The sequence below is a fragment of the Nicotiana tomentosiformis genome, chromosome 11 (assembly GCF_000390325.3).
Source record: "Nicotiana tomentosiformis chromosome 11, ASM39032v3, whole genome shotgun sequence".
Lineage (NCBI taxonomy): Eukaryota > Viridiplantae > Streptophyta > Magnoliopsida > Solanales > Solanaceae > Nicotiana > Nicotiana tomentosiformis.
Window position 1 is genome coordinate 113,256,802 of NC_090822.1, and position 23,526 is coordinate 113,280,327.

General features: G+C 39.1%; 1 long non-coding RNA gene across 2 annotated transcripts; it reads right to left on the bottom strand.

Moving 5' to 3' along the window:
• Positions 1 to 461: 461 nt before the first annotated feature.
• Positions 462 to 1,640, bottom strand: LOC104094369 (uncharacterized). Of its 2 annotated transcripts, none has more exons than XR_685883.4 (3): positions 1,563 to 1,640; positions 1,336 to 1,397; positions 462 to 850 (listed from the first exon to the last, which is right to left on the bottom strand). It is a non-coding gene; the product is annotated as an uncharacterized lncRNA (long non-coding RNA). The 2 variants fall into 2 exon arrangements; XR_004506570.2 differs by having other exon boundaries at positions 462 to 889; positions 1,563 to 1,639.
• Between the last annotated feature and the right edge of the window lie 21,886 nt (positions 1,641 to 23,526).

Here is a 23,526-nt window from a genome sequence, read left to right on the forward strand (position 1 = left end):
TTTTCTTTATTTGGATTGTCCTTAACTACTTGGTTTTTTTTCTTCTAATTAATAAATGTCAAATGGCTTTAGCTTTCCTCTGTTCTTTTTTGTTACTATATAAATATTGCTAGTAGTTTGCTCTATTTAGTGGTTTATATATTAGTGACTATTGTAATTTGCTCTTTGGACTCATTGATGCAACAGTCTGGGGTGGGTATCTGTCGGTTCGATTCGGTTATGAATATCATCGGTTTAGTATATCGGTTATCGATTTATAAATTTGATAAACCGATAATCAAACTGATAAGATATCGATTATCGGGTATCGGTTATCGATCATTATCGGTTCGATTATCGGTTTACCCGATACGATAACTCAATCTAGAGTTAAGCAAAAAAGAGAAGACAATTTACTGGAGTTAAGCAAAAAAGAGAAGAATTCACATATAATATACTACCCATTTCTGCGTTCTGTCTAGTGGCCACAACTGGAATAGTACTAATTCTTCAACAATAATTGTCCAAATATATTTTAATAATAATACAAAGTAGTAGCAATTTCACCTTAAAATTAACAAGTCCAAACATATAGTACTAACAATTCAAATTTAAGTTAATCCTTATAGGCTTCACCAAATTGCGCTACAAACAACGCCCAACATGCCTCGTTAAGGAGTTAGTACCACTTTGTTGTGCATTGTAATGAAAAATAAGATGACAATGACTACATCTTACTTTCCACCATCCATCATCACCTTCTTCAATCCCATGCAGGAGACCTTTTTTTTCTTTGCTTCCTTACTGTCGATTGAACTGATTGAGATTGTGTCATCGCATTTGAATTAGAAGCTCTACTTTCACCAATCACCTTATCAATTATGATATTTTCAGTTATGTGTTTGTGTCACTGTGAGTTTGAATTTAAAAGAAATCAAGCAGCGAGACAACAAAATCTTTAAAAACGAAATAGAAGAATCAATTGTAAATAATTATATACTCGTATATAAGAAGAATTAAACCCAAAAACAGTGACTTCAATATTATTGATTAGTAAACACTAAAAATATTGAAATGTCATAATTGCTAAAACTAATCAAAGCATAAAAGCAAACTCATAAAGAAACAGTAAATAAACAATTAAATTAAATATTATTGCCTCCCATGTAAACTAAAATTAACCTAAATACAGTAAAAATTACAACTTTTTACAACTAAAAGCAAAGCACAACATTAATTAGCCACACAAAAACTTGAAAGTGAATGAATTTAAGCAAGAACTTGAACATCCACTCAAAAATTCTACAAATAAAAAGATTTAACTGACATAATAAATAATTAGTCCAACATTATTACCTCCAAATTATTCAAGATAAACTGTCCAAGATAAACTGAATATTGTTTGTCAAATGTCTAACCTGAAAAAAGAAACTGGTAGTAGGTATAAGCTGCACAACGTGAGCTCACAAAATTAAGAAACGAAAATAAAAAAAATAAAGAATCTTTAACAATCAAAAATCCCTATATGAAGATGAATTTTGCTATAAAAATTAAAAGCCTAATGTATAAGACTAAAGACTTACACTAGGAGTACCTAGTAAGGTCTATGAAGAATAAAGATGAAGCAACTGAAGACTGAAGAATGCGGCTGAGAAAGAATAAGAAAGAATGAAGCGAAACCCTAGTATATGTATATACTTAAGGGTAAAGTAGTAATTTCATTAATTCTTATTAGGTTATCGGTTAACCCATTAACAAAATTGGTAAAACGAGGCCCGAACCGATAACCCAATAGTAAAACAATTCTAAACTGTTACAGAACCGTTAATCCAATAACACAATACCGATAACCCAATAAATAATTAACGGTTCAAGTTATCGATTATACCCGCTATATGCCCAGCCCTACAACAGTCCTATACTGTAAGGTCCAAATGATTTAGTTTACAGATGATATTCTTGCAAATCACTTTAAGATTGTGAAGACAAAATCTAAAAATTAAAGCCACAGTAAAGTTTTTATCTAATATACCTCGATAAAATTCTTTGTTTCGACATCTTCTAATATCATACTGGTTTTAAAAGGAAATCAGATTATTGTAACATCAATTAGAAAACATACATTATATCTATATTATTATAAAATCACGAATATTAAAACGCTAAATGTTAAACGACTAAAATATCCCTAAAATATTAATAGAATTTTCTTTCATACAAATAATTTTGTATTGGATAAAAGTGTAAAATTTAAAATTGAGAACTTTGCTTTGAAGAATCAGCGTTCACGAAGGAAACTTCTTGTCGAATTTCTCTCGATTTTAATAGAAATTTGTTGCATGTCTACTGTTCCAATTTTTTTTTGTATCTCATTTTTAATAGGAATCCATTGCATGTATTTACTTCCTATTTTCTTTTCAAAACACTATCTCCACCAATTCTTTTCAAAGCACCTGAATAAGAGATATGTTCTTTATCAAATTAGTTCTCTCTCTCTCTCTCTCTCTCTCTCTCTCTCTCTCTCTCTCTCTCTCTCTCTCTATATATATATATATATATATATATATATATATATATATATATATATATATATGTTATTCCATGTCAATTATTATTATTTGTAATAAGATTATATTTGTTTTATGATGTTTTTTAAGTATTATTATATCGTATCCACTTAATACTTTTTTAATTTGAAAATGTAATCTAGGGTACACTCTTTTATGTTTTAACCCATGCTAATATTAGGAATTGGGCAATCATCTCTATATTGTATTTATTATCATTACACAAATAAAAAGTTTTGAAAACTCTAACTGAACAAATTAAAAGTATATCAATTATTTTTTTTTGTACACGTTTATTTTTTGGGATAATTTTTGAGATCTTCCTTCAAATTTTGCTTCATAAGATTAATCGTCCATATAGTTTTTAATATTATGCTTATCTCCCTTATAATTTTAATTTGTTTGAAGCGGTTCTTTTAGCTTATTTATTATTAAAATTAAAATAAAAAGTATAATTTGACTGATTTACCCTTACTATTATACTTTTTATTTAACTATATATTACAAACATCTTTTATGAATATCTACGTCTAATCATTAACGTGCAACGCACGTTCATAGAGACTAGTAGGAATAAATATACACAATCCACGTTTCATGTACCATATGTTGTTGTGTTTTTTTTGAATCATTCATGACTCATTTAACTTCATTTTTTCCTTCTCATTGTCTTTTCTTGAGCCGAGAGTCTATCGAAAATAATCTTTCTGTCAGATCTGCGCACATAATATCCTCCTCAGACATCACTTGTAAGAATTCACTGAGTTTATTGCTATTGTTGTTTTATCTCGTCCTTTCTTCTCCAAATTATGAGACGAGTACAACACTATTGTTAGTTGTTCTGTTTCCGATGTTAACATAAAATATTTAACAAAGTCAAAGTGCCCAAAAACCATATGGATCTGATATTTGATAAAAGAAAAAAGAAAAAAGAAAAAAGGAGCAACTTATTGAAGATTAAAAATAATGGTTGAATCAATTGGATAACTCATCTCTTGACGGGAGCTTCCAATATTTGGGCCACTCGCTGAGGTTATTATGGGCCAGTGTGTCTGAATAGCCCAATTTAGAGGACGTAAAAGTTCCGACGGCCCGCACGTAGGTCATAGGAAGTTGGGTCCAAATGTGATGAGTACTATTCTCTTGGACTGAAATATATTGGGATTGTTACACAAATGGCCGTCGGCCGACCAGATTCAATATTTACTTTTTCTAATAGATATATATTGATTATACATAATTATACCTATATTATACATGAATTATACATATATTATACATTTATCGGCTATTTTTAGTTTACGAGATTAGATGGACGGTTATTTGGGTTAATTCTTCAAAAATAATCAGAGCAACAGTTACATTGCGTATTGCAGCACTCGACTAGTATAATTGTGTAACTAAATTCACATTAAGAATTATTATTGAAACTACCCTCTCAATGGGACGTCCCGCACGAATCCCACATTAGCAAAATACAAGAAAAATATTGAGTGTATAAATAAACAAGTCTAAGATCCTATTGACGTATTTTAAAGTCGTGCGGTCCTTGACCCAAAACAGACAATATCACTAATAGGTTGAGCTATTACATATAGTATTAGAGCCACTCCGCGTGCAACCTCGAATAATGGTGGGGCAAACCTCAGTTGTCAGTTGAATTTAGGCGAATCTCACATCTTTGAAAAGGTGGTGCGACAAACCTCAGCGAGGACGCTGAGTCCCTAAGTGGAGGTGCATGTGACACCCCCATGCGAAACGTTTTAAAGTCGTGCGGGTCTAGGCCCAAAGCGAATAATATTACTTAGAGGTGTACATAGGTCAGGTTGGTTCGAGTTTTTCAATTACCAAGCCAAATCAATTTTGACGGGTACTTAAATCTAAAGACCAAACCAAACCAATAAAAGTCATATTTTTTAATCTCGGGTTTTTCGGGCTTTCAGGTTTTTTCGGGATTTTTTTTCTTAAATTCTTCAAAACACAAACTATAAAATTTGTGCTCCAAATATTTTTTAATCCAAGTAAGACAAAACTATATAAGGTATTTTTTTAATAAAATAACATAAAATATGAGATGAGTCATGACATTGTACTAAAATATTCAATAATAAAGATAATAAAATCTCATAAAAAATATTATTAATAAGCCATAATAAAAGTGAACATAGTCCAAAATTACTAAGTTGCTAAAATAAGTACAACTAGTAAGTACTAATTATTTACGTTACTAAACACTAAAAAAAGGTTATGCATTTTATCTAAACCATGAAAAAACTAAAAAATAGATATCCATCCACTATGTCATTTCTAGTACAATTGAATTGAATGCCTTTTGTTAGCTGTAATAAAGATTTAATTTTGGTTTGGACTTTATTTGAGTTACTAACATTTATGGAGTATAAAACATATTGGGACATTCAAAAATTATAAGTCCAAACTTGAAATAATACGTTAAAAGGTAAAATTATGAAAACTAAATTAGACTAGAATAAATACTTTTATGTATTAAAAATATTTAATACTTCTAATCATGTGATGTCGTGTTGGTTTGGTTTCAGTTTGACTTTTTTTAGTTAAAGCCAAACTAAACCATCTATGGTCGATTTCTTTTTTCCAACACCAAACCAAATCAAACCGAGCCATAATTGATTTTTTTTCTCGATTTGACTCGGATTATCGGTTTGCTGCGGTTTATCGATTTCCTTTGTACACCCCTAATTACTATTGAGTTGGGCCGTTACACTCAAATATGAAGTTACAGTACCAAATTAGCACATAACATAGGTTTTCAAATGATGTAATGGTATAGAATTTGTTAATTTTTTAAAGATTCACAAACAGAAGGATTAAAAGCGCAAATTTCAATTAATTAAAGTTAAATATACTAGTATTAAATATCACAAGAACTAGAATTAGAATATATTAATAATTGAAGGACCAAAAGTGCAAATTTTCCATTATCAAATGATGTCCTTACTCATTTGTAAACTTTAATATAATGTTGCCTCATGTTATTGTGCAGCGGCGCACCGATTATTCTCTCCGATTCAACGGTTCTTTCCTTCTTTTTTTGTTCCCTTTTCCTTGACTTACGCATAAAATAGTTGGAGTAGGTTATAAAACAACTATGTTATGTATCCCATTTTATATAACTGTGTTTGATTGAATACGCAGCCAAATAAATAAATGAAAATTTTTGGTACATAAGTAAGTTCTACTTTCAATCTTGGAGAAAAGTGGGTGGGCCAGGATCACGCTATTGGATCGTAAATATATGTCAAACACCAAAATTACTATTATTATTAGCACATGTCAATTATTATTTCTTACTGCTAACAAAAAATTTACGAATTTTTTATATGAAGCAGAATTCAAGTCATGTTAGTAAAGAAATTACATAGTTTCCAGTACATATTGGTGTTACTTTTTAGTATATGCTGAAACGGAATAAGTGTCACATAAAATTAGATTGAGAAAATACATAATATAATATTATATTGTCTCTTAACGTAACATCTTACTTTTTTTTCGCTGTATATTTAGATTCTTTATATTTTAATGCATCATTAAATTTATAGACGTTAGTTCATTGATTCCTTAAGCTTCAACGCCTTTGAACTATCTTGATTAATACAGAATAGAGTAGGTTATATAGTAATTGTATGGACTACCTAACCAGTAGCCAATAATCCAAGATCACAAGGTCAATTATTCCTTCTTTTAATTTGTGTTTTAATGTTTTAAGTAATTATATTAAACTAGACAAACGAAGACCCTACGGGATGATTGTGTTCTCTATTTCTCTCAGTAGCCCTCGAGCTAATTATGGCCCTTGACTAGTCATCTAAAAAGTTAAATTATTAAAGAGGGAATGTTTTTATTTATTCTGCAACATCATGTCAACAGTTGAATGAAACCATTTTTCTATATTTTGTGGAATGTTGGATTTTGAAGGATCTTATGATTTAATGGTAAGTCAGAGAGTTTTTTTTTCCTTCAAAAGAGTACACTTTAAGAAAGGAGTATTACCATACCTTCTTTACATGAAGTGAAAGAGGAAAGTGTATTGAGTAAAATATGATATGACACATAGATGGCTGAAAGGAGGACACGTGAAATTCGAAATGGGATGACTGAAAGGAGGACACGTGGAATCCGAAATGGGATGGCTGAAAATCGAACGCAACCACTCATCTTGTCACCGGAAAAAATAACGTTCATAAATGTGTATTAAATGCTCTCCGCCTGCTAGCATTTACTAAGGAATATTCCGCAGTATTAAGAGCGACGGTCCGTTATAGAGAATTTGACATTTATGTTTACCGTTACATCTTCATCAATGACCCTCATAATTGACATTAAAGGAAGGCACGATCTTAGGACCTCTTTCCCTTCACATAGTTATAAATAGTCAGCTCAGTTACCATTGTAAGGGACACGAATTTTCTAGTAAAGCATAAACTATATTCTATACAAAGCTTTATACAATTTTACTTTCTTACTTTTTGATCTCATCATTACGGTGTTCGGAAACCGTGCTCGCGGAATCACTATCTTTACTATTTCATCTACATTCTAAGGCTAAGTATTGCGTATTTTTTCGATTATTATATTATTTCAGGATCAAATTAGTTCACTTGTCTAGAAACCATGTTTAAATTTAACTGTACCGTTTTACGAAAAAACAGTTTGGTGCTCACCGTGGGGCCTAGACAGCCATGCAATTAAATTGATCCTTACCTTTTTTACTAACGTGTTTTGATTATTTTCTCTTAGAGAAAATCAGAAAAAATAGCAGATAATATTGTTAACGATGCACACAGCCTTGAAATTCGAGGGGATCGGCCTCATTTGGAGGACTCAATTAGTGACACCCACAATGAGGAGAATGACGCCACGCCGGTGCATGACAGATGGTACCCTCGACGGGTTCGGGAGACTACTCCCGATGATGCTGATGAAGAGCATGTAGCGGATGCTATGAGGGTCCTGCAAGAGTAACATGCAATCATTCTAGGCCATCTCACGCGGCAGGATCAAGTTATGACAGAGTTGAAGCAGGCACTATCGGGGGCCTCGAATAATGCAAACAGACGAGATCCAATTCCTCATGTTGTTCCCGCAGAACAAACAACACAGAGAGTCGATAAAAACACTCTGAGGAGTGAAGTTAGCTCCGACGGGGCTGGAGGAGCAGATCTAGCCCCTCACGAAATTGAATCTGTGTTGCTAAAGAAATTTGGTGAAACTCTCACGAGGGAAGCCCTAACGTGGTATTCATTAATGTCCAAGCATTTCATAGATTCCTTCGAGATGCTCGCGGATTCTTTCATTAAAGCTCATACCGGGGCCAGAAAGGTGCAAGCCCGGAAGACCGACATATTCAGAATCGCACAAGGAGAATCTGAATTATTACGAGAGTTTGTTACCCGATTCTAGAAAGAATGAATGTTGCTCCCACCCGTCCCGGATGAATGGGCAGCTGAAGCATTCACCAAAGGATTGAATTCGAGAAGTTCAGACGCTTACCGGAAGTTGAAGGAGAGCCTGCTTGAGTTTTAAGCAACAACCTGGGTAGATGTTCACAACCGGTACGAGTCAAAGATAAGGATCGAAGATGACTAGGTCGGTTCCACATCATCGGCTAAAGGACGAGAGAAGAACAGAGAAAAATTAAAGGATGACTACGACGCGGATAGGCAGACTTCGAGGGGCCGATTTTTGCCCTACGAGCATACCGAAGGCCGTGGCAGAAATTTTTGAGCAGCAAACAAGTTCACCGTTGACAGAGGGACTGATCGTGGTCGAAACAATAGATCACTTCAAGATAAAGAAACGTCGGGGTCTCGAGATCTTTCTTACCCCAGGTTATCAGAATATAACTTCAACATCAGTGTAGTAGAACTGGTGTCCGTCATGAGGAACATTAAAGAAGCACGATTCCCGAGACCTATGAGGTCCGATTCCAGCCTGAGGGATCCCAATTTATAGTGTGAATACCACGGGATGAATGATCACCGGACAGGGGACTGCCGACATCTTCGGGAGGAGGTGGCAACGCTATTGAAAAATGGTCATATCCGAGAATTCTTGAGTGATCGAGCTAAAAATAATTATGGTCGTAACAGAGACAACACAAAATCTTTGAAAGCAAGAGAAGAAACCCCACGCCAGACGATCAACATGATCTTTGGAGGGAACGAGAACGGGGTCACCTTTTCAGCGGCAAAGAAGAGTAAAGTATCGATAACTCACAGCAAAAGACTCCGGGAGGACGATATCACTTTCACGGAGGAAGACGCAGACGGATTATTGTTACCACACAACGACTCACTGGTAATCTCTTTACATGTGTATAGATTTTAAAATTAAGCGTATTCTAGTGGATCTAGGAAGTTCTGCTAATATCATACAATGGAGAGATTTGGAACAAGCTAAACTCACCGGAAGCATCATTCCGACAATAAAATTCCTCGCCGGATTCAATCTTACGAGCGTGACGACTCGGGAAGAGATCCTGCTGCTCACGAATGCCGAAGGAGTAATGAAAATAACTCTCTTCGAAGTAGTGGATGGTGATATAGGATACAACATCATCTTAGGAAGGCCGTGGTTACACAAGATGAAAGTTGTACCATCGACGTATCACCAACTGCTGAAGTTTCCAACACCCGAAGGAATCAAGCAGATAAGAGGTGACCAACCGGCAGCGAGGGAGATGAATGCAATCACAGTTTCCAGTAGCAAAGGAAAGGAGCGCACGACAAATAATTACAGGAACCGACGCCTACTCCCAAGTTAGAAAAGGTTATTCCAGGGGCAGAGCCATCAAAATAATATCAGGTGCCGAGATATTTCAAAGTTCCGAAAGAGACGGACGCAACGAAATCCAGGGAAGAGGAACTAGAGCAAGTGGCATTGTTCTAAGAATTCTTAGAAAGAAAATTTCACTTGGGGACAGGACTGCATCCCGAGCTCAGGTCTAGTTTTATTAAATTCCTTAAAATTAACACTGATTGTTTTGCATGGTCGCACGAGGATATGAAAGGTATCCCGACAGAAATAGTCGTGCATAAGTTGAGTTTGGATTCCAACGTACCACCGGTACGACAGAAGAAATGCCCTATTGTCGAGGCCATGAATAAATTCGTCAAAGAAGAGCTAACCCGATCGGTTCGGTCAGAGAGGTAAGATATCCAGACTGGCTAGCCAATGTAGTAGTAGTTTCAAGAAGAACAATAAATTTTGTATGTGTGTAGACTATAAACATCTTAATAAGGCGTGCCCGAAAGATTCGTTTCCACTGCCAAATATCGATCAAATGATTGATGCCACAGCCGGGCACGAGTTGATGAGTTTACTTAATACTTATTCTGGGTATAACCAAATTAAGATGAACCTAGAAGATCAGGAAAAAACTTCGTTTATAACAAATTTCGGTACATATTGTTATAATGTAATGCCCTTCGGGTTGAAAAACGCCGGAGCCACTTATCAACGGCTAGTAAATAATATGTTTGAAAAGCAAATAGGAAAGACCATGGAAGTTTATATAGATGATATGCTCGTTAAGTCTTTGAATGCAGGTGACCATCTTTAGCATTTGCAAGAAATATTCGATGTCCTGAGAAAGCATAACATGAAACTTAACCCCGAAAAGTGCGCGTTTGGGGTCAGCTTCAGAAAGTTCATGGGGTTTCTGGTCTCAGAAAGGGGAATTGAGGTAAACCCCGACAAAATCAAGGCCATAGACGATATCTCGGATCAATTGTCAAATGTGAAGGAAGTCCAAAGACTCACAAGAAGGTTAGCAGCTTTGAGCAGGTTCATTTCTCGGTCGTCAAAAAAGTGTCATCGCTTCTTTACATTGCTCAAAAAGAAGAATAATTTCGAATGGACACCGGAGTGCCAACAGGCTTTGCAGGACCTAAAGAAGTACTTATCAAGCCCTCCATTACTCTCGAAACCAAAAGAAGGCAAAACATTGCTAGTCTACCTCGCGGTTTTAGAAGTTGCGGTAAGTGCGGTTTTAGTTCGGAAGGACGAAAGTACGCAATTTCCTATTTATTATATTAGCAAAATTTGAACGGGAGCAGAAACTCGCTACCCCCATTTGGAAAAACTTGCCTTAGTTTTCGTAGTCGTTGCTCGAAAGCTGAGGCCCTATTTTCAATGCCACCCAATAGTTGTGATGACTACTTTTCCTTTGCGGAACATCCTTCATAAACCCGAGTTCTCAGGAAGATTGGCCAAATGGGCCGTCAAAATAAGTGAATTCGACATAGAATATAAACCGAGGACTGCAATTAAGTCACAAGTCTTGGTTGACTTCGTGGCCGATTTTAGTCCGGGATTGCTACCTTTGGCAACCAAGGAGGCAGTAATGGTGTCGAAATCAACATCAGGGGTTTGGACCTTATTTACGGATGGAGCCTTAAATGTAAAAAGGTCCGGGCTTGGAATAGTTTTAATCATGCCTTCGGGGGAAACCTTAAGGCAAGCCATCAGAATGATCCCTTTAACTAATAATGAAACAGAGTATGGAGCTTTGATTGCAGGGCTCGAATTGACTTGGGGACTTGATTCCGAGGTTATCGAAATCAAATGTGACTCATAGCTGGTGGTAAAATCAGGTCAACGGGATCTTTGATACCAAAGAAGAACATATGCAACAATACATGGTAAAGGTCCAAGCCCTTCTAGCACGATTCCGGGAGTGGTCAACTACTCATATCCTGAGAGAGGATAATGCAAAAGCTAATGCATTAGCAAACTTAGGTTCATCGACGAAAATAAAGGGATCGGAGTCTGGAACAGTGGTACAACTGATGAGCTCAGTCCTTGATACAGATGGTCATTATGAGGTACGTTCGGCTAGTCTGGTTTGGGACTGGAGAAATGAAATAATCAACTACCTTGAGCACGGAAAGTTACCCGACGATCCCAAAGCATCACAGGCGTTACGCACCAAAGTTGCACGTTATAGCTTCAAGAACGGCCAATTGTTTAAAAAGTCTTTCCAAGGCCCGCTGGCCCGGTGCTTAGGAGCATCAGAAGCCAATTATGTCAGGAGCAAAATCCACGAAGGGATATGCGGCAATCACTCAGGTGCAGATTCTTTGGTGCTGAAGTTGGTACGGGCAGGATATTACTGGCCTCGCATTGAGCAAGACGCCAAAGATTTCATACAAAAATGTGATAAGTGCCAACGCTACGCGTCACTAGTACATCAACCGGCAGAACCCTTACATTCGGTTCTGTCCCCATGTCTGTTCATGAAATGGGGGATGGACATCGTCGGACCACTGTCGCCGGCTCCCGGAAAGGTAAGGTTTCTTTTAATTTTGACTGATTATTTTTCTAAATGGGTGGAAGCAGGTTCTTATCTGAAGATCGGAGAACGCGAAGTGGTCGACTTCCTGTGGGAAAATATAATTTGCAGGTTTGGAATTCCAAAAGAGATAGCATGCGACAATGGACCACAACTTATCGGTGCAAAAGTTACAAAGTTCCTTGAAGATTAGAAAATAAAGAGAATCACATCTTCGACTTATCATCCGAGTGCAAATGGTCAAGCGGAGTCAACAAATAAAGTGATCATTCAAAACCTCAAAAAAAGGTTGGAAGCGGCAAAAAGGCAAATGGCTCAAAGAGTTGCCCAAAATTCTATGGGCCTAACGAACAACAACCAAATCAAGTACAGGAGAAACTCCTTTTTCCCTCGTGTACGGTGCTGAAGCCCTAATCCCGGTTGAAGTGGGCGAACCCACTTTGAGATATTCTCAGACAAATGAAGAATCAAACAATGAAGCAATGTTAATCAACCTGGAACTGCTCGAAGGACGCAGAGACTTGGCGCATGTAAGAATGGCAGCTCAAAAACAGAGGATGAAGCGATATTATAATCAAAGAGCCAACTTTTATTTTTTCAAAGCAAGAGACTTGGTTCTAAGGAAAGTAACCCAAAATACCCGGGAGCTCAACGCAGGAAAGCTAGGTCCAACATGGGAAGGTCCCTACCAGATTTCGGCTATCAACGGGAAAGGTTCATACGAGTTGGAGAACTAGAATGGAGACAAATTGCCCAGCAACTGGAACGTGGCACACCTCGAAAGATACTATTGATGATGAACAATGCTCAAACGGAAAGTATGTGCTGCACTCTTTTTCCCTTCGTTTAGTTTTTGTCCCAATTGGGTTTTTCTGGAAAGGTTTTTAACGAGGCAATGACATAAAGCATACTACGAAGACAGCAACAATAAGACTTTTGATAGCAAGGCAAACGGACAAGCTTCCACTCGCGGACGATTCAATAGTCTTTTATTCGATAGCAAATTCCTACTAGGAAGTTAAGTTTGCTACCGAACATGGGTTACCCGACCATTCACGAGCACAAACCACTAGAGGACTGTTAGATATTCTTTCGCTCGATAGCATGGATTCCTAAGGGGAAGTAAGGTATGTTGCCAAGTGAAGGATTACCTAGCAATTCATTGGTGGAACCTTCGAAGGTACAAGACTTCCAGTGTTCACATTCACATTCTTCGCATTCGAACATTGGGGGGGACAATATGAGGAAGGCAACAATGACTACCACGTCAACCGGGAACGAAAATTCGGAAATAAAATGCATCATCGGGACCGGGGATTGCGCAGCCAGCCCCGTAGAAATAAGTTTTACAAGATAGCCACCAATAATGGTAATTTCATATTCGCATTCTTCGCATTCGAACACAGGGGGGACAATATGAAGAAGGCAAAAATGACTGCCATGTCAACCGGGAACGAAAATCCAGAAATAAAATGCATCATCGGGACCGGGGATTGTGCAGCTAGCCCTGTAGAAATAAGTTGTACAAGATAGCCACCAGTAATGGTGATTTCTTTTCTGCATAGCAAAATTCTTATGTAATTTCTGAAAATAGAAGGAATAAAATGAAATCCTTTTGCTTTTATCTTGTTTCTTGTCTAAACGATAAGCTAACTTTGTCATTTGAAAGTTAAATAAGTACTTCAAATGTTAGTGCCGTAATGAACAGGAGACGTCCTCTTCAAGAGCACCGTAAACATAAGAGGGCCCTTGATAAGTGGGGATTTTGACTACTTATTAGTTCCTTTTAGCTTTTATTTTAGTCCAAAATCATTTAATTGTGTTCCCCAAAACTAATGAAATGTGCTTAATTGCAGGAATATTGGAAGATGGACCCCCGAGATGAAATCAAACTCAAGAAGGAGTAATATGAACTTAAAGACATAAAAGGTACAGAAACTCAGAAGTGCGGACTGCAAAATACCATCTGCGGCCGCAGGTTGTGAAAGAAAAACCATCAGAGTTTGGTGCAAAGTGCGGTCCGCACATAAATTGTGCGGCCGCAAAAGCTGGGCCAGGTGCAAAGTTCAAAGAAGATACATTTCAAGTCCCCCAGAAGTGCGGACCGCAGAAGAATTGTGCGGCCGCAGAAGAAGAGCTATGCGGCCACAATTATAATTGTGCGGACCGCAGAAGAGCAAGATGCGGCCGCAGTTACAATTGTGCGGACCGCAGAAAGAGTGCATTGCGGCCACAGGCCAGAATTATATGGCCACAAACTTTCAATCTTGTCAAGCTGAAGAAAAGTGCGGACCTCACATGGAATTGTTCGACCACAGAATATCCCGAAGGGCATTTTTGTCCGAAATTTTCAGCCATCTATAAATAGACGAGTTTCACATTTTTAGGTCAACTTTTGATATCAGCTGCTACAATAGCCGTTTCTTTTTACTCTTTTAAGTAGTTTTTCATATTTTGAGCTATTTGAACATAGATGTTATCATTTTAATTAGCAATATGAGTTTAATTATCAATTCTTTTTTTTTTCCTTCCATTTCAAGCATGAGTAGCTAGATTTTCACTAGGGCTGTGACCCAACCCTAGTGTGTAAACTTAATGGGTGTTTACTTTAATGCTTGTTTATGGTTGGGTGTTTATTATTTAGCCTTGTTATTTCTTTTATTTGTGAAATTAATGGTTGCAAATATTAATTCATGCCTATTTGACTTGGTCTCTACTTGAGAATGAGAGACTTAGTCTAGGAAAACTTGACTAACAAGAAATTGGGTCAATCGAGAGATTGACAATCCCAATTAAAGGGTTGAACCTAGAGATAGTAACAACCCGACTTGAGCTTTTTATCAACCGTTTTGTTCAATACCCATTTGGATTTGAGAAAGTCAAATTTGGCAGAATCACTCTCTGACCGAGAGGTATTGAGTGGGCAATTGAGTGTTTATAGCTATAATACACCCCGATCAATAAAATAAGCTTTAAAGTTTATATCCCATTAGGCAAATACCTAGATGAAGGTCATAGCCTTAGGCTTTTTTATAACATTTGAAAAACAACAAAAACAATTTCCTAGTTTTATTTCTTAAATTGAAATCGTAATTTAATTTAAACTTTAAAACAACCCAATTTTATGGAAGTGCAAATTTAGATATACAAACATACGGGCTACGATATATACTACTAACTCCCATACATATAGCTCCGTTCGAAATTCGACCCTGACTCTTGTTGGGTATTATTATTGCATCGACCGTTTTCATAACCTCGAATTGAGGTGTGAACTTGTACGAGATCAATTTTTGGTGTCGTTGCCGGGGAGCTAAAAACGATGTTAGCTATATATTTAGGTGTGTTTTTGGAAATATCTTCTTTTCCTTCCGTGTTACTTACGTGTTGATAAATTGTAGGTGCAATTATGGTAAACAATGAGCTCGGAAACTTACCTTTGAGAGATGTGGATATTGAGGATGATCAAATGGATGAGATCCCTCTTGAACCTCAAGCCAATAGACGAGGCTGACTGCCTCATGACTATGTGCCCATTCCACCTCCACCACGAGCGGCTCCACACCGGGTGTTGTTGAATAAAGGGTATGCAAGTGCTATAGTTCCTCCCGGTATTAGGGTGGGCTACTTTCAAATAACCAACGTGATGCTCAATTTGCTCGAGCAACGAGGGTTCTTCACCGGTGCACCAGGTCAAAATGCATATAAAAACTTGAAGGGGTTCGTAGATACGTGTTAGGGGAGTAAACAAACAAATATCTCCGAGGATGCTTTGAGGCTAAGGCTTTTTCCCTTCTCTCTACGGGGGAAAGCTTTAGATTGGTTGAAACTTTTTTCAAATCATTCCATTCATACGTGGGACGAATTAGCGGAGAAACTTATTTCTAAGTACTTCTCTCCCGGGCACATGGCTATTTTTTTGGGATGAAATTCTAGCATTCAAACAAGAGCCCAATGAACCATTACACGAGATATGGGAAAGGTATAGAGCAATGGTGAAAGAACGCCACAACAATGATATGTCATATGACGGAGAACATGATTCAACAAACTTTCTATCGGGGGATTAATACAACCAACCAATGTGTAGTGAATCAACTTGCCGGTGTGAACTTCATGACTACGCCTTATGCGGAGGCGTGTGATATCTTGGATGAGATGGCGGATACTTCTTTGGCGTGGAAATATCGGGCTAATATTCCACAAGGTGACCCCAATGTGATTCACCTTCACAAAGAGTTGCATGATCATGGACAAGCCATAGCCGAGTTAACTACTACCATGAACCAATTGGCAAAGGCTCAACTCCAACAAGTGCAAAACCCGAGGCAAGTCAATGCAATGGAAGGAGTAAATATGATGGTGAACAAGCGAAGAACAAGAAGTCCACAAGTGCAACAAAGAGTGAAAAATTTTGTGCAAGATGATAGTGGATTTAATCAAGATGAATCATACAATGACCAAGAAGAGAAGGTTCAATATGTGAACAACTTTCAAGGGCAAAGAAACAACTACCAAGGCCCTAGCCAACAACAATGGAGACCTCAAAATAATCAAGGCAATTGGAATTCTCACAACCAAGGTAATTGGAGTGGTGGAAACAATCAAAGCAATTGGAATAACAACAACAGTCAAGGCAATTGGAGTGGAAGCAATAATCAAGGGAATTGGCATAACAACAATAACCAAGGCAATGAGGGAGGCAACAATCAAGGCGGGTGGAATAACAATCAAGGAAATCGGGGGTCGAGTTTTCAAAGGCCCCGGATGTATCAACAACCGAGCAACCCACCTCCTTATCCTTCCCATGGTCATAGTTCTTCCAATAATGAAATGGGCCGTATTGAGAACATGTTCAAGCAAATGATAGAGAAGAACGCTGATTCCGATGCTCAACTTTCTTCACACAACACCTCGATCCGTAACTTGGAAGTGCAAATGGGACAAATCTCTCAAGCTTTAAATTCTCGTCCTAAGGGGGCACTACCAAGTGGCACGGTGGTGAACCCAAAGGGTGGGAACAATACGGGTTATGTCATGGCCGTTACTATAAGAAGTGGAAGAGGTGGGAATGCACCCACCTCAAGTCAAAGGCAATTTGTGGATGATGAGCAAGTGGTAAAAGAAGAGGAGATCCCAACCAATGTGGTGCAAGCAAATGATGAAGTGTGTATTGCTATTGATGACACGGTGGTAGAGACTCAAGAGGACGTGAACTTGTCTAGGGATCATGTGATCGACATACCGGAACCGGTAGTGAAAAAGGCTAAGGCACCATTGCCTAAGCCACCTCCTCCATATCCTCAAAGGGTTACCAAGCAAAATGGCGAGAATCAATTCAAAAAGTTCATTGACGTGATGAAGAGTCTCTCGATAAATGTGCCATTAGTTGAAGCCTTAGAGAAAATGCTCGGATATGCAAAGTTTATGAAGGACTTGGTGACAAAGAAGCGGTCGATGAATTTTGAAACTATCAAAGTCACTCACCAAGTGAGTGAAATTGTGCATTCGATGGCTCATAAGTTGGAAGATCCCAGTGCTTTCATAATCTCTTGCACCATTGGAAGTGCCGAGTTTGCCAAAGCTTTTTGTGATCTTGGGGCGAGTATCAATTTGATGCCCTATTCGGTTTTCAAGACCTTGGGAATTGGGAAACCAAGACCCATATCTATGAGATTACAAATGGCCGATCGTACAATGAAGAAACCGTTGGGGGTGATTGAAGATTTATTGGTTCGTGTCGATAAGTTAATTTTCCCGGCGGATTTTGTTATCCTTGATTGTGAAGTGGACTATGAGGTACCGATTATTCTTGGAAGACCTTTCCTTGCTACAGGGAAGGCTCTTATTGATGTGGAAGCCGAAGAACTCACTTTCCGGGTGGGTGATGAAAAGGTGGGGTTCCACGTGTGCAAATCTATGAGGCAACCGAATAGCAATGAAGTGTGTTCATTCGTGGACTTGGTGACCGATGTGATTATTGATGATAAAAGTGCCACGATTAATGTGGGTGATATGTTGGAGGCCGTCTTGCTCAATTTTGATGATGACGAGATGAATGGCTTCATGGAATGTGTTAATTATTTACAAGGAATGGGGTCGTATAACTATGCACCCCGGAAACTTTCCTTGGATCTTGAGAATAGGAAAACTCCTCCTACAAAGCCTTCAATTGAAGAGCCTCCGATATTGGAGTTGAAGCCATTGCCTCCACATCTCAGGTATGAATTCCTTGGCCCTTGTTCTACTTTACCGGTTATTCTTTCCTATTTCTTGACTAATGTGCAGGTTGACTTTACATTGGCGGTGCTCCATAAGAGGAATAAAGCTATTGGGTGGACTTTGGCGGATATTCGGAGAATAAGCCCCGCATTTTGCATGCACAAGATTAACTTGGAGGAAGATGCCAAACCCTCCATTGAACATGAAAGGAGACTCAATAAAGCCATGCAATACGTGGTCAAAAGGAGATAATCAAATGGTTGGATGCCGGGGTGTTCTACCCTATTTCCGACAGTTCATGGACTTCTCCGGTGCAATGTGTCCCAAAAGATGGGGCATAACAGTGGTCACCAATGACAAGAACGAGTTGATTCCCACAAGAACGGTAACCGGGTGGAGAGTGTGTATGGACTATCGGAAGCTAAAAAAAGTCACAAGGAAAGACCATTTTCCACTTCCCTTCCTTGACCAAATGCTTGATAGGTTGGCCGGTCGTGCTTTCTATTGCTTTCTAGATGGATATTCGGGCTACAACAAAATCCTTATAGCCCTGGAAGATTAAGAGAAAACAACTTTCATTTGTCCCTATGGCACTTTCGTTTTCAAGCGGGTGCCATTTGGCTTATGCAATGCACCGATGACTTTTCAACGGTGTATAATGGCGATCTTTATGAATATGGTAGAATACTACCTTGAAGTCTTCATGGATGATTTCTTGGTAGTCGAGGATTCCTTTGATGATTGCTTGGCAAATTTGGATAAAGTATTAGCAAGGTGTGTAGAAACGAACTTGGTGCAAAATTGGGAGAAATGCCATTTCATGGTCTAGGAAGGCATTGTCCTTGGCCACAAAATTTTAAAAAATGGTATAGAGGTCGACAAGGTGAAGATAGAGGTGATTTCTAAACTTCCAACTCCAACTTCAGTGAAAGACGTGAGAAGTTTCTTGGGTCACGCGGGGTTCTACCAGCGCTTCATAAAGGATTTTTCTAAAGTGGTGAACCCATTGTGCAAGCTCTTAGAGAAAGATGCTAAGTTTCACTTCAATGATGATTGCATGAGAGCTTTTGAATTGCTAAAGTTCAAGTTGACAAAAACTCCCATTATCACCGCTCCTAATTTGAGTATTCATTTTGAGCTCATGTGCGATGCTAGTGATATAGTGGTTGGAGCAGTTTTGGGGAAACACATCAACAAGATTTTTCATTCGGTCTACTATGCTAGTAAGACCATGAATGATGCCCAAGTCAATTACATCATTACAGAATAGAGCTATTTGCCATTGTGTTTGCAATTGAGAAGTTCCGCCCATACTTGATGGGTGCAAAGGTTATTGTTCATACAGATCATGCGGCACTTCGCTATCTTATGAGAAAGAAAGATTCAAAAGCATGATGAGATGGGTGCTATTATTGCAAGAGTTTGATATTGACATCCAAGATAAAAAAGGGAGTGAAAATCAAGTGGCAGACCATTTGTCTCGTTTGGAGGAGGAGAGGAGGCCGCATGATGGCCTTAAAATCAATGACTCCTTCCCCGACGATCAACTCTTGGATATTTCAATGAAGGAGGTGTCATGGTTCGCCGATCTAGCAAACTTCCTTGTGTGTGGAATCATCCCGGATGAGTTCTCTTCAAATCAAAGAAAGAAGCTCAAACGGGATTGTCAAGATTATTATTGAGACGAGCCTTGCCTCTTCCGGATTTGCATGGATGGGGTAATTAGAAGATGTGTACCAGATGAAGAGCAAAATGTTATTCTTGAGGCTTGACATTCTTCGCCTTATGGTGGTCACCATGGCGGAGCAAGAACGGCGGCTAAAGTGCTAAGTTGCGATTTCTATTAGCCCACTCTCTACAAAGATGCAAGTGATATGATGAAAAGATGTGATGAATGACAATGGACCGGTGGAATCTCGAAGAAGAATGAAATGTCTCTCACTACTATTTTGGAGATTGATATCTTTGATGTGTGGGGTATTGACTTCATGGGCCCTTTTATGAGTTTTTGTGGAAACACCTATATCTTGGTCGTGGTTGATTATGTGTCTAAATAGGTTGAGGCCATTATTCTACCTAACAATGAAGCGAGGAGTGTGGTGGCATTCTTAAGAAGAATATTTTCACAAGATTGGTACTCTGCAAGCTATCATAAGCGACGGGGGTCGCATTTTTGCAGCAAGGCTTTTGAAACTTTGCTTAGCAAGTATGGTGTCACTCATAAAGTTACGACTCTCTATCATCCACAAGCTAGCGGTCAAGTGAAAGTCTCTAATCGGGAGATAAAGAGCATCTTGTCCAAAATAGTGAATGCTAATCGGACGGATTGGACAAAGAAGCTTGATGATGCATTATGGGCTTATCGGACTACTTCCAAAACTCCTATCGGGATGTCTCCATACCAGCTGGTGTTAGGCAAAGCTTGTCATCTTCCGGTGGAATTTGAGAATAAAGCCATGTGGGCTTTAAAGAAATTGAATCTTGATTGGTATGCAACCGCTAATTTGCAGGTTGCGCATTTGAATAAATTGGATGAGTTCCGATACCATGCATATGCAAGTTCGTCCTTGTACAAATAGAAGATGAAGTACCTTCATGACAAATACATCCGAAACAAGGAGTTCAAGGTGGGCGATCTTGTTTTGTTGTTCAACTCATGATTGAAGATGTTTTCCGGAAAGCTGAAATCTAAATGGAGTGGTCCCTTTGAAATTGTGGGTGTGACAACTTTTGGTACATTGGACTTGAAGAACAAAAATAATGAGGTATTCTAAGTCAATGGTCACCGGGTGAAGCATTATTTGGGACAAGTTAATAATGGCCATGTGGTGGCAGTTATTCATTTGAAGTGCTGGTAATCTGCGTCGTGCCGTGACGTTAAATCAGGCACTTCTTGGGAGGCAACCCATGTTTTCTTTTTTCCTTTTCTTTTCTTCTTTTATAGATAGGTGGTATTTGTGTGCTAACTGGATTTGAAGTGTGTTGTAGGAATGAGTGTGATTTATAGGAACTGTGCTCAGAAAATTGGCTAAGTGTGGAAAATAGTGCAGACCGCATGTGTATTGTGCGGACCACACAATTGTGATTGCTATAGCATAAAGGAATTGCGGCTGCACAATTACAGTGCAGAACGTACAAATTGGAAATGGAAAATGCAAACTCTCTCAAGTTTGGTCTATCAGAGAAATGGCAAAGTGTGTCCGCACTTCAAAATCTGTGGTCCGCATCAAAAATTTGCAGCCGCACCACAAATTCTGCGGACTGCAGATCATCAAGGGCATTTGAGCCCCAGGTAACAGAGTGCGGACCGCAAAAGGAATTCTGCGGTCGCACTCTTCACCGTTGTCCCTTAGTCAGCCCGTCTGTATAAATAGTAACCTTAGGGTTACTGTACATTTTTTTCCTCTCTGAGCACTCTAAACTCTAAAACTTTGAAATCGTCTATTCAATCATCTGCCACACTCAATCCACATCTGTGATCACTCATCTGCAATACTTCATATATGGTATGCTTCAATTACTCATAGAATTTTTCAATTTTTAGTTTAATTTACAATTTGTTAGCTAGTTTTAGGCCATTTGTCAATAGATTTCAATTTCACTACCATGTGGGGTTTAATCTGTGTGGGTCAACTGCTAATTGCTCTATGGGGAATGGATGAATTGATTTTCATGCTTAATTGTTAATACCATGTCGAATTTGTGCAAAAATTGAAAACCCTAGGATGCCTGCTCAATTTTATTTTGAAATCTGCGGCCGCACAAGAAATTATTCGGCCCGTAGAAGTTGAAATTAGGGTTCCATAGCCAAGGCTGATTCTGCGGCCGCACTTGAAATTGTACGGACCGCAGAAATCCTTTCGCGGTCGCTGAAAAGTGAGTGCGGCCGCAAAATAACCCATTCTCTGTCTTTAAAGAGTTGACATTTTGGTGAGTCTGATGTGCGGCCACGATTATAAAAGTGCGGACCGCACTTCAAACCTGCGGTCGCACTAAATATTGTGCGGATCGCAGATTCATTGTTGCGGCTGCAAGTTCAAATTGTGCGGTCCGCACAGCCCAGCCTACGACCGCATTTGAAATTGTGTGGACCGCACTTCACCAACCTGCAAGCATGTTCTACACTGTGTGTTACTGTCTGTTTGTATTTGAATTACAATTGAATGCTGTTGTTGCTTGTTACAGATAATGGTTAGATATCGAGGCCGTGGAGATACGTCAAAGGGGAGGGGTGAACCTTTTAGAGGCCGAGGCAAAAGTAGTTTACCCCTCGCCCTCCAAAATATAATCGCAAAGAAGGCTACAGTCAGCCGAGGTAGAAATCCATAGCCCTTCGAATCTAGTTATTATGCTCCATCTCGGGAAGCATCGGAGGGCAACTCAGTTCAAGAGCAGCCAGCTGTCCAATCACAGCCACTAGGGAGGTACCAACTCCGGGACGAGCCTTCCTCACATAGCACCTCCGAGGGTTCAGAGAGTGCCAGTCAGGCTTCAGAGCCCTCTTCTACACTTGTCCCTGAGGCACCAACAACTATTGTCGATGATATTCCGGATGATGGCTGAGGGGGTGATACTACAGTTGCCGGCCTTGAGAGGTCGAAGAAGAAAGAGGTCTGGGAGGACCGTTTCGTCAGTCTAGCTGCCTTCACCAACTTCCGGGGTGGTGGCCGGTGAGATCGCTCACTCTTGAGAGACAGTTCCAACTTAAAAATCTTGACAAGTATAATCCAGCAGTATTGAGACAGTTTCGAGAGCGGAAGGGGTGGTTGTGGTTCACCCAGAGTGTAGTTGATGCCAATGAGTATCTGGCCCAGGAGTTCTACGCCAATGAGTTCTACGCCAATGAAGCACACATAAAGAAAGGGACCAAAGTGACAAAAGTGAGGAATCTGATGGTGAGATTTGACCAACAAACACTGAACTCCTATTTGGGGTTCTAGGACGTTGAGCCGGCACAGTACTTGGAGAAGCTGGTGATGGATGATGCAGCTCGCCCATGGCTAGCTGAGATTCTTGCAGCCCCAGGAACACCACCACTATGGATCACTACCGGGGTTCCTATTCAGCAGAACACCCTAAACTTCGAGGCGAAGGGATGGCAGACCTTTGTATGTAGCAGACTAGAACCGTGCCAGAATGAAACCAACTTACCTATTCCACGGGCAGTTCTAGTCGCCTCCATTATGGCCGGGTACCCGATCAATGTGGATGCCATGATGTCGGCCAATATGTCAGTGGTTTCCAAGCAGAATCATACCTCCTACCCATATCCCAACCCTATCACTGAGTACCTTACGAATGCACGGGTAGAGCCCAGAGATTTTGGCACGAAGGTTCGGGCTAAGAAGCCCTTCTCTTGGTATTCTCTGATGGATGCTCACAACCCTAAGAAAAAGGGTCAGCCGACTACCACCGTAGGCCATTCTG